Source organism: Nelusetta ayraudi, unplaced genomic scaffold, assembly GCF_046127955.1.
Source record: "Nelusetta ayraudi isolate G7.1 ecotype Tasmania unplaced genomic scaffold, CSIRO-AGI_Nayr_v1 ptg000190l, whole genome shotgun sequence".
NCBI lineage: Eukaryota > Metazoa > Chordata > Actinopteri > Tetraodontiformes > Monacanthidae > Nelusetta > Nelusetta ayraudi.
Window position 1 is genome coordinate 974,434 of NW_027466239.1, and position 12,020 is coordinate 986,453.

At 41.1% G+C, this 12,020-nt stretch overlaps 1 protein-coding gene across 1 annotated transcript in view; it reads left to right on the forward strand.

Moving 5' to 3' along the window:
• The window catches only part of fam110b (family with sequence similarity 110 member B), a 160,410-nt gene that overhangs the window by 104,538 nt on the left and 43,852 nt on the right, over positions 1-12,020 (forward strand). The gene's annotated exons all lie outside the window — the stretch shown is intronic.

Consider the following 12,020-nt stretch of genomic DNA (forward strand, 5'->3'; position numbering starts at 1 on the left):
TTCTGGGCAATAAGCTGTGATTGTGTGGGATGTGGGACAGCAACATCATGCGGCTCAACCTTTTTGTTACGTGCTGTTTTCATGGCGGTGCAGAATCTATCGTCTTTACTGTGATGGTGGCCGTCCACTGAGCATCTTTGGCCACACACAAAGACTCAGCCCACATCCAACGTGATTCAATTTGTTTGTATGTTTTTGTGATATATTTTTAACTCACCATGTCCCCACCAAATGGATGTACAGTAAGCGACGCAGCAGCTGGGAGAAAAGCATACTGTGAACATTTAGGAGAAGAATTGTCTAAGAATTATCACTATCAGAATTTGACACAGCCATTGTAAAGAGAAGGGAATATAGATGTGTTATTGCAAAGTCATAGAAATGTGTTATTTTGAGAGAGAAAAAATATCGCCATAATGAATTCATCTTTCATTTTAAGAATTCAAACAGCACAATACAATATTTTAAAAGAAAGTGTTATCATCACCATGTTCTTGTTCTGTATATAATTTGTAATAGTCTGGAACACGAAACTGAAGCCAAGTGTTCAACTTTCATTTCAAGTTATGAATCACATTTGATGTAATTTTAAAGTTGGGGTTTGAAGTGTATAATTAATAATTTCATAATCTATTTGTCACTAAAATGTTTAGTTGTCATAACATTGAGAAATCCTCTTTAACATTTTAAACAAACGTCAGTGTTGTGAACTGTACATGATATTTAATATCTAACCATTGCTCAGGTTTAGTTTGATGGTGATTTGACTGTAACTTATTGGGTTTTGTTTTTGGTTTTTTTCGAAGTGACAAATTTATCATCAAAATATTTAATCTTTTTTTTTTCTGGCACATGTCTGCACTATTTCAAACCACAGGGCATCTTGTAAAGAGTAAAGGACTCACTAGACCAGGGGTGGGACAACTGTTTGACTGGTTGACGGGTCACAGTGGGTTGTGAAATGTGACAGCCGCAGCAGCAGATGGATGGAGTGTTTTGGTGAGCCACCTCATAGGAGGAAAACACATATAGTTATGATATTGTTGGCAGCTTTGTAGTTTGCCCATTCCTGGCTTAGAACCACCTAGAACCACTACAGAACCACTTACAACCACTACAGAACCATCCTAGAACCAACTAGAACCGCCCAGAACTATCCAGCCCACCCTACAACCACCACAGAACTACCGAGAACCTCCTAGAACCACCCCGAGACCACCTAGAACAGGGTAGGCCAACTTTTTGTCTGGTGGGGCCACGATTGGTTTTTAAAATGTGCCAGAGGGGGGTAGCGGAGCAGCAGCAGATGGAAATGGAAACAATGTTGCTTTAATGTCAATTGAAAATGAAGCAAAGCAAAGTTGTAACAAAGTCAATGTCTTTGAAGTCCCACCAGGGTGTTTAGCTCTTTATTGAAATGACTCTGGAAACACAGAAAAGATTAATTAAATGCGGCTTTATTATTATTTACTTGTTATTAACATAATTTCTTCAATTTTGGCGGGCCGGATTGAAAAGCTTAACGGGCCGCATGTGGCCCCAGGGCCGTAGTTTGCCCATGTCTGCACCATGTGTCATACAGCATTCGTGTGTGTTAAGGTTTCCTGCACTGATCACCTGACCTGAAGGTGGCGCCATTTCAACCGGTGTCACTTGTTTGTCGCCCTCTCAGTGTTTACATTCCTCGATGGACTCAGTGCCCAAGTGCCATCCCAGAATAGGTCATGTGACTGTGGGCTAGTCACAGTACAGGCTCGTCTGCCGTGCTCTCAGTGTTCTGACGGAGGAATCTGCCCGGCAACACCTTGTCGAGAGCACAACTCTGAGTATGATTGGATGGTAGTGGATATTTCTAGCTTTGTACATACATTTATACCAATATAATTTCTTAAAACTATGTACTCTGGGTTGATGTGTGTGTGTGAGTGAGTGTGTGTGTGTGTGTGTGTGTGTGTGTGTGTGTGTGTGTGTGTGTGTGTGTGTGTGTGTGTGTTTTCTTTCTGCATTTGTAGTCGCAGGGGCCACAATGACTGAAGTGATGCTGCTACTACTTGTAAAGAGCTTTTTATGTGCATTGGTGTGTTTTTAATGCAACACACAAAGGCTGAGAGGGGAGGACTTTGACAAAATCCCCTCTCGAACCTGTACCATAACTTTACCCGTTCCACTTTTAAATATGAGCTATTTTATTTGAAGATGCTGAAGTGAAGAGTGTTAACTGTTTCAGATGCTTCTTTAATAGCCGCTCTGCTGCTTTTTTTGACGTGTTGTTGTGCTTTTGTTCATGTCGCAGCAACGGGCGGGGAAGGATTTCAGTTGCAGTAACCTGGTTGATGTCTTAGAAACACGCTCGGCTCTCACTATTCACTCACCAAATACACGGAGGAAAGAGATGGAGAGGACGGGATCGATTGCATGTTGTTGTTTTTAGATGGGATGTTAAATCTGGAAAACAGAAGTTCGCAAGTCTTAGCAGGTTGTGAGCTGGTGTGCATAAAGGTATTGACGAGAACGCAGTACTGGATGTTAAGTGTTAAAATTGGGTTGAACAGTTAACATGTCAACAGAGGGTCACTGCCAAATAATAGATGTTTGCCAAATATGTACTTATCATAGCACAGTGAATCAGTTCATCAGTTTTGTAGACTGATATACTGTATATACATACAGTATATATGTATATATATGTATATATAGATACATATATATGTATATATATAGATATAGATATATATATATACATATATGTATATATATATATGTATGTCAAAGAAATGAAGAGATATGCACAAAGACGAGTGCTGAATGTTGATTAATCAGGGTGGGACGTAAAGTAATCAATCAATGAAAGTGAAGTAGCACAGATTGCGCAATAAGAAGTAATATCCTCATCAGTAATGCCGTTAATTCCTTTTGAAGCCATGGGGAGAGATACTGTATGATGGTACATATGGAGTATATTCTTTTATATTAGATGTTGAATGTAGTTGGTGACCAAACATCAGAGACATTATCGAGTTCAGCGTTTGCGCTGTCGTGGCATTCGTGTTCAGATCGGAGTGCACTCAGCTAACGGGGAGCTACGGTATTTATGCTTAGAAAAAGAGGAAGGTGGAGGTTTGTCGCGCTGCTGTTGGTGAAGATGAAAACTTCAACTTGGTTCTTGATTTGTGTTGATCTTATGTTTGCACGGTGAGCCGTCAAAGTGTTGGCAACAAAGCCTCATAGCATGTTCATTTCTTTATAGAGATCTTATTTATATAGAGCTTTCATCTTCATTCATATATCTATAAATATATATATATATATATAAATATATGCACAGTATATATGGACTTATTATTACATGTGACAGAAGTAGATATATTAAAAGTACGACTTTGATCTTGGTGTCCTGGCCCTGTGCCAAGATGTTTGTGCTCGTCCTCTGGAGCCACTTTGCACAACAGAATAAAAAGGATCATAGTTTGAGTACAGTCATTACACTGACACATCCACAAATTGTGCAGTGTTGCCCTTTCTTGCACATCATGATGAGCATCAGAAGTGTGCCTGATCATCGCTCCCGCCAGCAGGCTCCACTACAAGAATTAGAGCCCTGCTGGTTTTCAGCCGCAGGAACGAAATCTGGTTTGTTCATGCCGGTGCACTGCGGAGCTCTGATGCTTTTAGCCAGCGGCTTCTGCTTTGAAGCACACTGATTAACAGCGATACAACATCATTCTTCTGTCCTCAACATTTCAACTCAAACCCTGAGCTTGAACTAAATGATGGGCGGGCTGTTCTGCAGGTGGAACAGACTGACAATGTGCTGGGTTGGCTCGGCTTCTGCTTGCGTTGAAGCCGTCGAACAGCATTGGTTTTGGTGTTGAGGCTGAACACACAGTAGCCACAACGTCTTCGTACCACCGACTGTCTCACAGTCAAGGGCCTCATAAAACTCATTGATTTTGTTAGTTTTGTTCCATGAGTCAGAGGACCTCAAAGTGAAACTGTCTGAAGACGACTTTTTAAGACACTAGCTGCGTTTCCATCACCCCTAGAATTGCTCCAAACCTAAATATGGCAATAAAACAGTGGTGATGGAAACGGCTCCACTTGGAAAAACCTCTCAAATGTAGCTCAAAGGTTTTGAGGCTCTCATGAGGTGGTTTTTCACACAGATCCATACAGAGGAATATCACAAAAGTGTCGTGGAAACACTTTTTTCACATTGACACGTCAGTTACACGTAACAACAATTCTTGACAGAAAACAAACGCAAACAAACAAAAGCAAATGTAATTCTCAAGAATTACGGCTTTTGCGCTTCACACCATTCAATGGAAACATCTGCAATTCGGAATTGTACTTTGTCGAGATTTTTTTGAAATATTGCTATTATTTTTGCGAAAAACTGTGATGGAAACGCAGCTACTGATGCACTAACGCTATTGAGTTCATTCGTCTTAAATCTCATCCATCCATCAAGACATTTTCCATCCCTGCTTCCCCTCAACTCGGTGTTGTGGGGAGCCAATCGCAGTGGCCTTGGGGTGAAAGCATCAAAAACCAAACGGGCCAATTCTATGTTCTCAGTTTTTGCCCAACGTGCACGTGTCGTTGGGATGGAGGAGGAAGCCGAGTCCTTGGAAAGAAGCAGTCCGCACAGAAAGTGAGGCTAATTGTCCTGTAGTTGTATACAGCGTAGAGATCTTTGATGAGCGGTGGAGGATTGTTGTTTTCTTTTTTTAAATCAAATTTGTCAACAACTTTGTGGAACGTTGGGTTTGGCCACTTGAGAGAAGTTCCGCAGGAACATCAAAAGTGAGAGACAGTATTTCCTGCTCTCCGCTTTACTTTCTGTTTGTCTGCGTGACTCACCACTGTTGCCTCGCAGCACGCAGGGCGCCGTTGATCTGCGCTTAGAGGGCAGGATGGTTTTTTCCCCGTGAAGATCAAAAAGAATGTCAGCCACCAGTTAGGGATGAGTGGAGGAAGGAGATTTGGGTTGTGATCTATCGAGTTCAGCCTGAAGACTGGAGGCATTTTGTCACATTTCCTACTGTTTCTTTTCACAAAGCCATCGTGCGTGTGCACATGTGGCCCCAATAGGCTTGAATTGCACAGAAAGTGATGCATTCAAAATGTCTCATTGCATTGTGTTGGTCTTCACTTTAGTTTTTTTTTTTTTTTTTTTCAAATCAGATTTATACAATTATCAGTTTTACATATATAGCTGGCTGTTTATACTGTATTAACCAACGACAGTTCTGGTTTCTCGTTTCTATTGCTGTAAATAGACATTTGTATCTTTATACACTCTGTATGTGAATCCACACTGATGGTATGGGTTGTCAGCTCAGTAGAAAATGCTAATGTTTAGCATTGAATTTTTTTAAGAAATGGTAATATTACAGATCCACCCATTTACTGCCTAAACGCAGGTCAGTAATCATTCTATTGCCTGCTGAATCCAACACGTCGCTTTGTGGGCTTCAATGCCTTCTGATGCCATAAACGTTGCTGTAGATGCTATTTTAAAGTCCATTTCCAGGTCTCAGTCGACCCAACAGAGGTCTCGGCTCCTCCACTGTTGAACAGAAAGTGATGATAAAAGGTTTCTGTCATGCAAATATCTCGGAGCTCCACCTTGGGGAGTAGTCGGAATTCTTATGGAATGTCATTTTGTAGATACATGCTCACCTGTTGACCTTGAAATTCGACCACGACTACTGACATCTTGAAATTTCTATATTTTTAAAAGGGTCAGGTCGCCGTCTAAGCGACCCATCAATTCATCGGCCAAGTCAATGAAAAAGTCTACTTTACTGCTCTATATGTCAACACATCACTGTCATTGATTAATGATGAAGAAGGCAAAGCGGGAGGTGTGTTGTTTTCTTCTTGTTATAAAGGCATAAATGATGTCACCAATAACATTTGTGATAAATAATGGATTTCAGTGCCTGTGGTCTCGCTCAGTGTGGCTATGTTTACATGAACACTCTTCCCACAATGTTTCCATCTGTTACACAGTCACCACATTGTATCAGATTCTAGAGTCTACTTGTGGGCGATAGCATGTTTTTCAAATTCAATACCTTAATCGATATTTTTGTGGTCAATATTGCGATATCTCTATCAATAAACTATCAACTTTTTTTGTAATTTTTTCAATAACTCCGCAGCTGCAGCGGGCTTTGGTGCGTTACAGTAGTCGGAAGTAAGTCGCCACACCTGGGGTCAAAAATAAATATATAAATCAATATGTTCTTAAAATTGCCAATACAAAATTTTACTCTGATTAGTGATCAATATATCACAAAAAAAATTTCAATATGCACATCACTAGAATGTACTACTCATATCTGATGTCTGCAAAGTCAATGCAAACATTGACGCTGTTTTGTTGCTGCAGTTTAGCTAGTCCAGTTTAAGCAAAGATTAGCTTGCTAATATTGAAGCTATGATCAAAATCCGATTTAATCAAGCCAGAGAGCCTGATAACCTTTAGTTTTCTTTTTTTTTCTCCTTTTGGTTTCTGTATGATTAATATTCCAGGAAATCTGATGGACCACATAGGCAAAACTAAGCTTCAGCTTCAGCCTACTGCTTTTTTCGTTTACAGAGTTGTTTAAACAAAATGTGAATGTATGTGGTTGTGCAAATTTGTTTTGGAAGGTTTTTTGTTGTTGTTGTAGTTGTTTGTTTAATAATATATCATTTTTCACACATTCACAAGATTGCTTTAATTTACAATGTAAACGAAAATAAAATTCAATTCAAATTCAATTCAACATACTGGAATTCACGATGAGAGAAGACACAGAGCAACAAAATAATGCAGGTGAATATTATGGCAACATGTACATGTAAACATGGCCTGTAGAACAAAGTCTCCTCCTTCCTTCCTTCCTACATTCCTTCCTTCCTTCCTACGTTCCCTCCTTCCTTCCTATGGTCCTTCCTTCCTTCCTCCCTACGTTCCTTCCTTCCTACGTTCCTTCCTTCATTCCTACGGTCCTTCCTTCCTTCCTTCCTTCCTACATTCCTTCCTTCATTCCTTCCTTCCTTCCTTCCTTCCTTCCTACGTTCCTTCCTACATTCCTTCCTTCCTACGTTCCTTCCTTCCTTCATTCCTACGTTCCTTCCTTCATTCCTTCCTTCCTTCCTACGTTCCTTCCTTCCTTCCTTCCTTCCTACGTTCCTTCCTTCCTTCCTACATTCCTTCCTTCATTCATACGGTCCTTCCGTCCTTCCTCCCTACGTTCCTTCCTTCCTTCCTACGTTCCTTCCTTCATTCCTACGTTCCTTCCTTCATTCCTACGTTCCTTCATTCCTACGCTCCTTCCTTCCTTCCATTTTTATGACAGATGTGTTAACCTTGATGAGAATCGACAACGTGCTCCCATTTTCCCTCCACACACTGGACAAAGGTTTGTGACAGGTGACCTCACAACATACTGGGTACCAACTGCACTGTGAATGAGTGAACGGCGTGACTCTTTGGCAGAAATTGTTCCATTTGTACGGACCATTTGTACTGACCCTGTGAACATGTACAACGGTGACATTGTAACGATAATGACAGACATCCTGAAGTATCTGTTTTCAATTTGGTGTCTCTGTAATGAAATAAAAGTTTGATATCAAAACAATGTCTCAGTGCTGGTGTGTGATGGTGAAGGGGCAAACCTGTACAGAAAAATATGTATTTGTGTTTGTGACATTTCAACAACTTGACATTGTGTAGAAATTTTAAATGTTCATACTTTTACGTGTTTTATGGGCAGTATATTAGTCTTTTATCGATATAAAAATCACAGATCAAGCCAAATATTACACACTGGACCTTGAAATGTCAACAACCAGACAACCTGCAATAATAACCATTCAATATTAAACACTTCTAGGGATAATTAAGAGGGTTTAAAAGCAACCACACAAAAATCCTTTGATGAAACAACACCCTCCTTGATGTCACTTGTTCTATTTCCATTTCTTATGTTCATCCACCTACAGTCACCACAGGAAGCATGAAGCCCCTCTAATTAAAATCCTATCCGGACTGATATTCTGACCACACAAGGCTGCGTGACCAGCCAGTCCTTGTGGATCCCACAGGGCCAAAACTCATCAGCCATATTGAGTTGATTTCCTTCAGATTTCTCTCAGGGACTGTGCACAGCCTACTGGGTTTGTGTATTCATGCCAGTGATAAACACCTTTAATTACTCCACGCTACATAAATAATGAACTTCCACGATGGGAGACTGAGGCTCTGCTCGAAGTGAGACGAAACGAGAAGCCTTTGTTGCTCAAACACCTCTGACTGGTGACATTGGAGGACTGCAACTATCAGTCATGAACACAAAAACGATCTAATTGACTCCATCGGTTGCGACTCGTCGCATTAGGACGCCAGATCGTGTCGAGGAAGTGGGTGGGTTAATTGAAAACCATGGATGCTATTAATAGCCCACTGAGTGACAGAGATAAGAGCAGAGTTAGGAGAGCTTATTATGAGGTCATTGAAATCTGGATTATTCGCTGCTGTTTACTCCATTTGATCCCCACTGTGGGTGGAGACAGTGCAGCAGCAGCAGCAGCAGCAGTAGCAGCAGGGTGTGTTGTGGAGTCAGAAGAACGACCCAGTGGACAACGTGGAAGGGAAAAAAAAGTGGGATTAGTCATGACCCCGATAGAGAGACTCCAGCATGGAACACGGCCTCCTCTTCATCCTCGCTGCTCTCCCTTTCATTCCAGTCTGGCCTCAGCTTTGCTCAGTCACCCTACTCTCTCTCTCTCTCTTCTCTTCTCTTCTCTTCTCCTCACTGCTGCAGTGCTAGTGCTGCTGCTGCTATGGAGCAATCTCAGCTGAGTTTCCATGGCAATAAGATGGTGAAGAGCAGAGGGAAAAGAAGGAGGAGGGAGGGAGAGAGCAGATTAGGAGGAGTGACGTTTCCTTTATTGCACACATTCAAGCTGAGACGCCAGCTCGTTGTTGGTATGGTGTGTGTCGCGACACACTCTTTGATTTTTCTTACTTTGTGTCCTGTTTGTCCACACGCACACACACACACATACACACACACACACGCACACACACAAACACACACGCCTGCACCGCAGATAAAGCTTTGATTGGCTGGTTGCAAATTCACCATGGCAACTGTGCCAGCGAGAGCTCAGCAAGCGCTCAACACTTGTGAACACACACAAACACACACACACACACATACACACACTAAAATGCAAGTGTGCGATCCAGTGGACATGCAGGATGTCGTCAGAGCGGCCAATCAGCACTTGGCACTGACAGCCGAGGTGTCAAAGATGTCAAAAGAGATCCTGCTATCTGTTCATTAACGTCCAAGTCATGTGTCTGAGCTGTAGGGGCATCTAGTGGCGCAACTGAAGATTGCAACTAACTGACCTACCGGCCATCATTTCATGGAGTCAGGAGAGGTGGACAAAAGCATGGGTACAAAAATGCGGAAGCACTAGAAAAAAAATAACAGGGGTCGGTATCACGTTATGTGGAACTATCACGTTACTTCATGAAAATTATCATGTTATAACATGAAAGTTTCACAAATCAAGTGAAAATTATCACAAAATAACGCAATAGTTTCATCTTATTTCGTGAAGAGTATCGTGTAAAAACATGAAACTTTCATTATTGACGTGATAGTTTCACATTATAACGCAAAACTAGCCTTGTTTTTTTCTAATGTGGCAGCAATGTGCTTTCGTAAAAGAACAAGAAAATAAATGACAATAATTTAAAAAAAAGTGCAGCAAATTCCCTTAGTTACCGCAGCTTCTCTTCTCTTGACCCAGTGAGCTTCTCTCCTCTGGCTGCACTGCTGCTTTTTGTCCCCGGCGTCCTCCAAGCAGACTTCATCTCCTGGATGAGAACACCTGAAAAAGACAATTGTTTCGAACTGCACACTGACCTGAACAAGCAGCATACAGAATGTATAATGAGCGGACACATACACACTCATGGATGGCAGTGACGTAAGAATAAAGGTTCTTAAAGTGAACCCTAGAGATTCTATTGGAATGTAAGAAAGGGTTTGTGACACAAAAACTGCAATTTTGCAAACAATATAAATTTAGGTTAAATGCAAATGATCGTGTCAAAAACATGCTACCCGGATTTTAGAATTCAAAGAAAACTTAATTCAGAAGATTTTGGTGGACAGAGAAAACAACCTTGGCATCGTTCTTCTTTTTTATCCCGATGCATAAAAATATCTCATAAAAGTGTTTGTTCTATTTATATTGCCTTGTCTTTACCAGTCAATCCTGTTCACCCTGATTCACTGGCGACTGAGCCTTTTTTTTTAAAATTGCTAAACAGATGTATAGTGACACCATGCGGTCAAATACAGCATGGCAATATTGGTCGTAGCTTTACACGGTCGACTAAAACAAAGTCGTATCAACTCGTGGCTCTATTGTATACACATTTAATCATCTTAAAAGACAAAAACAATGAAAGAAAACGCCTCTTGTTCTTCCGGGTTTGTCACGCGCCAGTGCTCATGAAACGGTAAACATTTGTTGACTGGGTCGTTTTAAAATGAAAACATTTAAAAATGAAATGTTCTGTGATGTGGTAGAGACAGACTTGCTCACTCACCGTCACGAATAAAATGAATAACATCACACGACCGCTTGTGTGAATCAGCAGCTGGAGATAACACATTGTTGGTGGAATGAGAGTTCCACCAACAATGTGTTATCTAACAAGTACAAGTGAGGACAGGTTATATTTTGCCAGTAACGTGGCCTCGCCCTCACCAATAGTTGTTCAACTGGACCGGGACTCGTCGGTGTCGGCAGCTTGTCAACGCAGTGACTGGCACTTCCTGTCCGAACCGATATGTTAGCTAGCACACCTGAGAGGCGCGCGGCGGTTTGTCTTCGGTCCTGTTCCTGAGTTCCTCGACGTTATTTCACAATGAAACAAACTGGGTTTCTGTCATTTTACTTCGTTGTACTTAAATTGTTGATCCAATGTTTGAATTGCAATATTTCTAAGTCACCAGCTGTGGAGTGTCCCATCTTCCCTTCGAAATAATAAAAGTGGTAGCAGGTGCTGAAAGACACCAATTTCGTCACAAATCATCTGTGACATTAATGCTTCATAGAAAAGCAGTTTGGACACACCTTACCAAGCATTGTTTTTCTTTGTAATCTTTACAACTTTCTAGATAGATACTGAAGACATCAAATATATGAGCAAGATATATGTAATCATGCAGCCAAGAAAAACACATTCAATAACTCTAAATATGCTTTTTATGAAAGGTGGCCATTTTGAAGAATTGAAATATAAAACGTGTTTGAGTTATTTGAAACTTGTATTGTTTCCTCCATAATTCCATGTGCGTTCATACGTAGTTTTGATGCCTTCAGTTAGAAACTGCAATGTCAATCATCATGAGAATGAAAGAAAATACATTAAATTCATAGGGTGTCCAAACTTCGGACTGGTAGTGTATAATTCACTTGATTTATTGATTCAGATTCAGTAGAACACAGTTAGCTTAGCCGGTGCCACAGAACTGGTCCCAGTCCAGAAGTTTTCACCCTCAACCTGCCACACCTGAAAGCTGCTCTTTGGAGAGGTGGAAACATCAACAAGAACTCATGATGTGCATTATTAAAATCAATCGGGAGTCATTAGCGTCGTTCCAAATCCTTTTATTACAGCTACAGATCATTTTCTGAACAGTGACACTTTGAATCTCTTTACACAACCCGTCTTTAATTCACAATAATTTACCGAGCGCGGCCAGTGGCTCACAGGACAACGAGGGATCTGCAGACTCTGAGGCTCAGACACAAACACTTTTCAACGAGAACAACGCGGAGCCGAGGCCGCCGTTTGTCGTGAATGGCCGAGCTGTTCGGACATGGAACTGGAAATGAGAAAACTGCTGTTGGTTTGTTCTGTATTTTTCAATTGTATTGCTCTTACTTTTGTGTACACAGATTATTTGCCTTGAATTAGCACAGCCCTT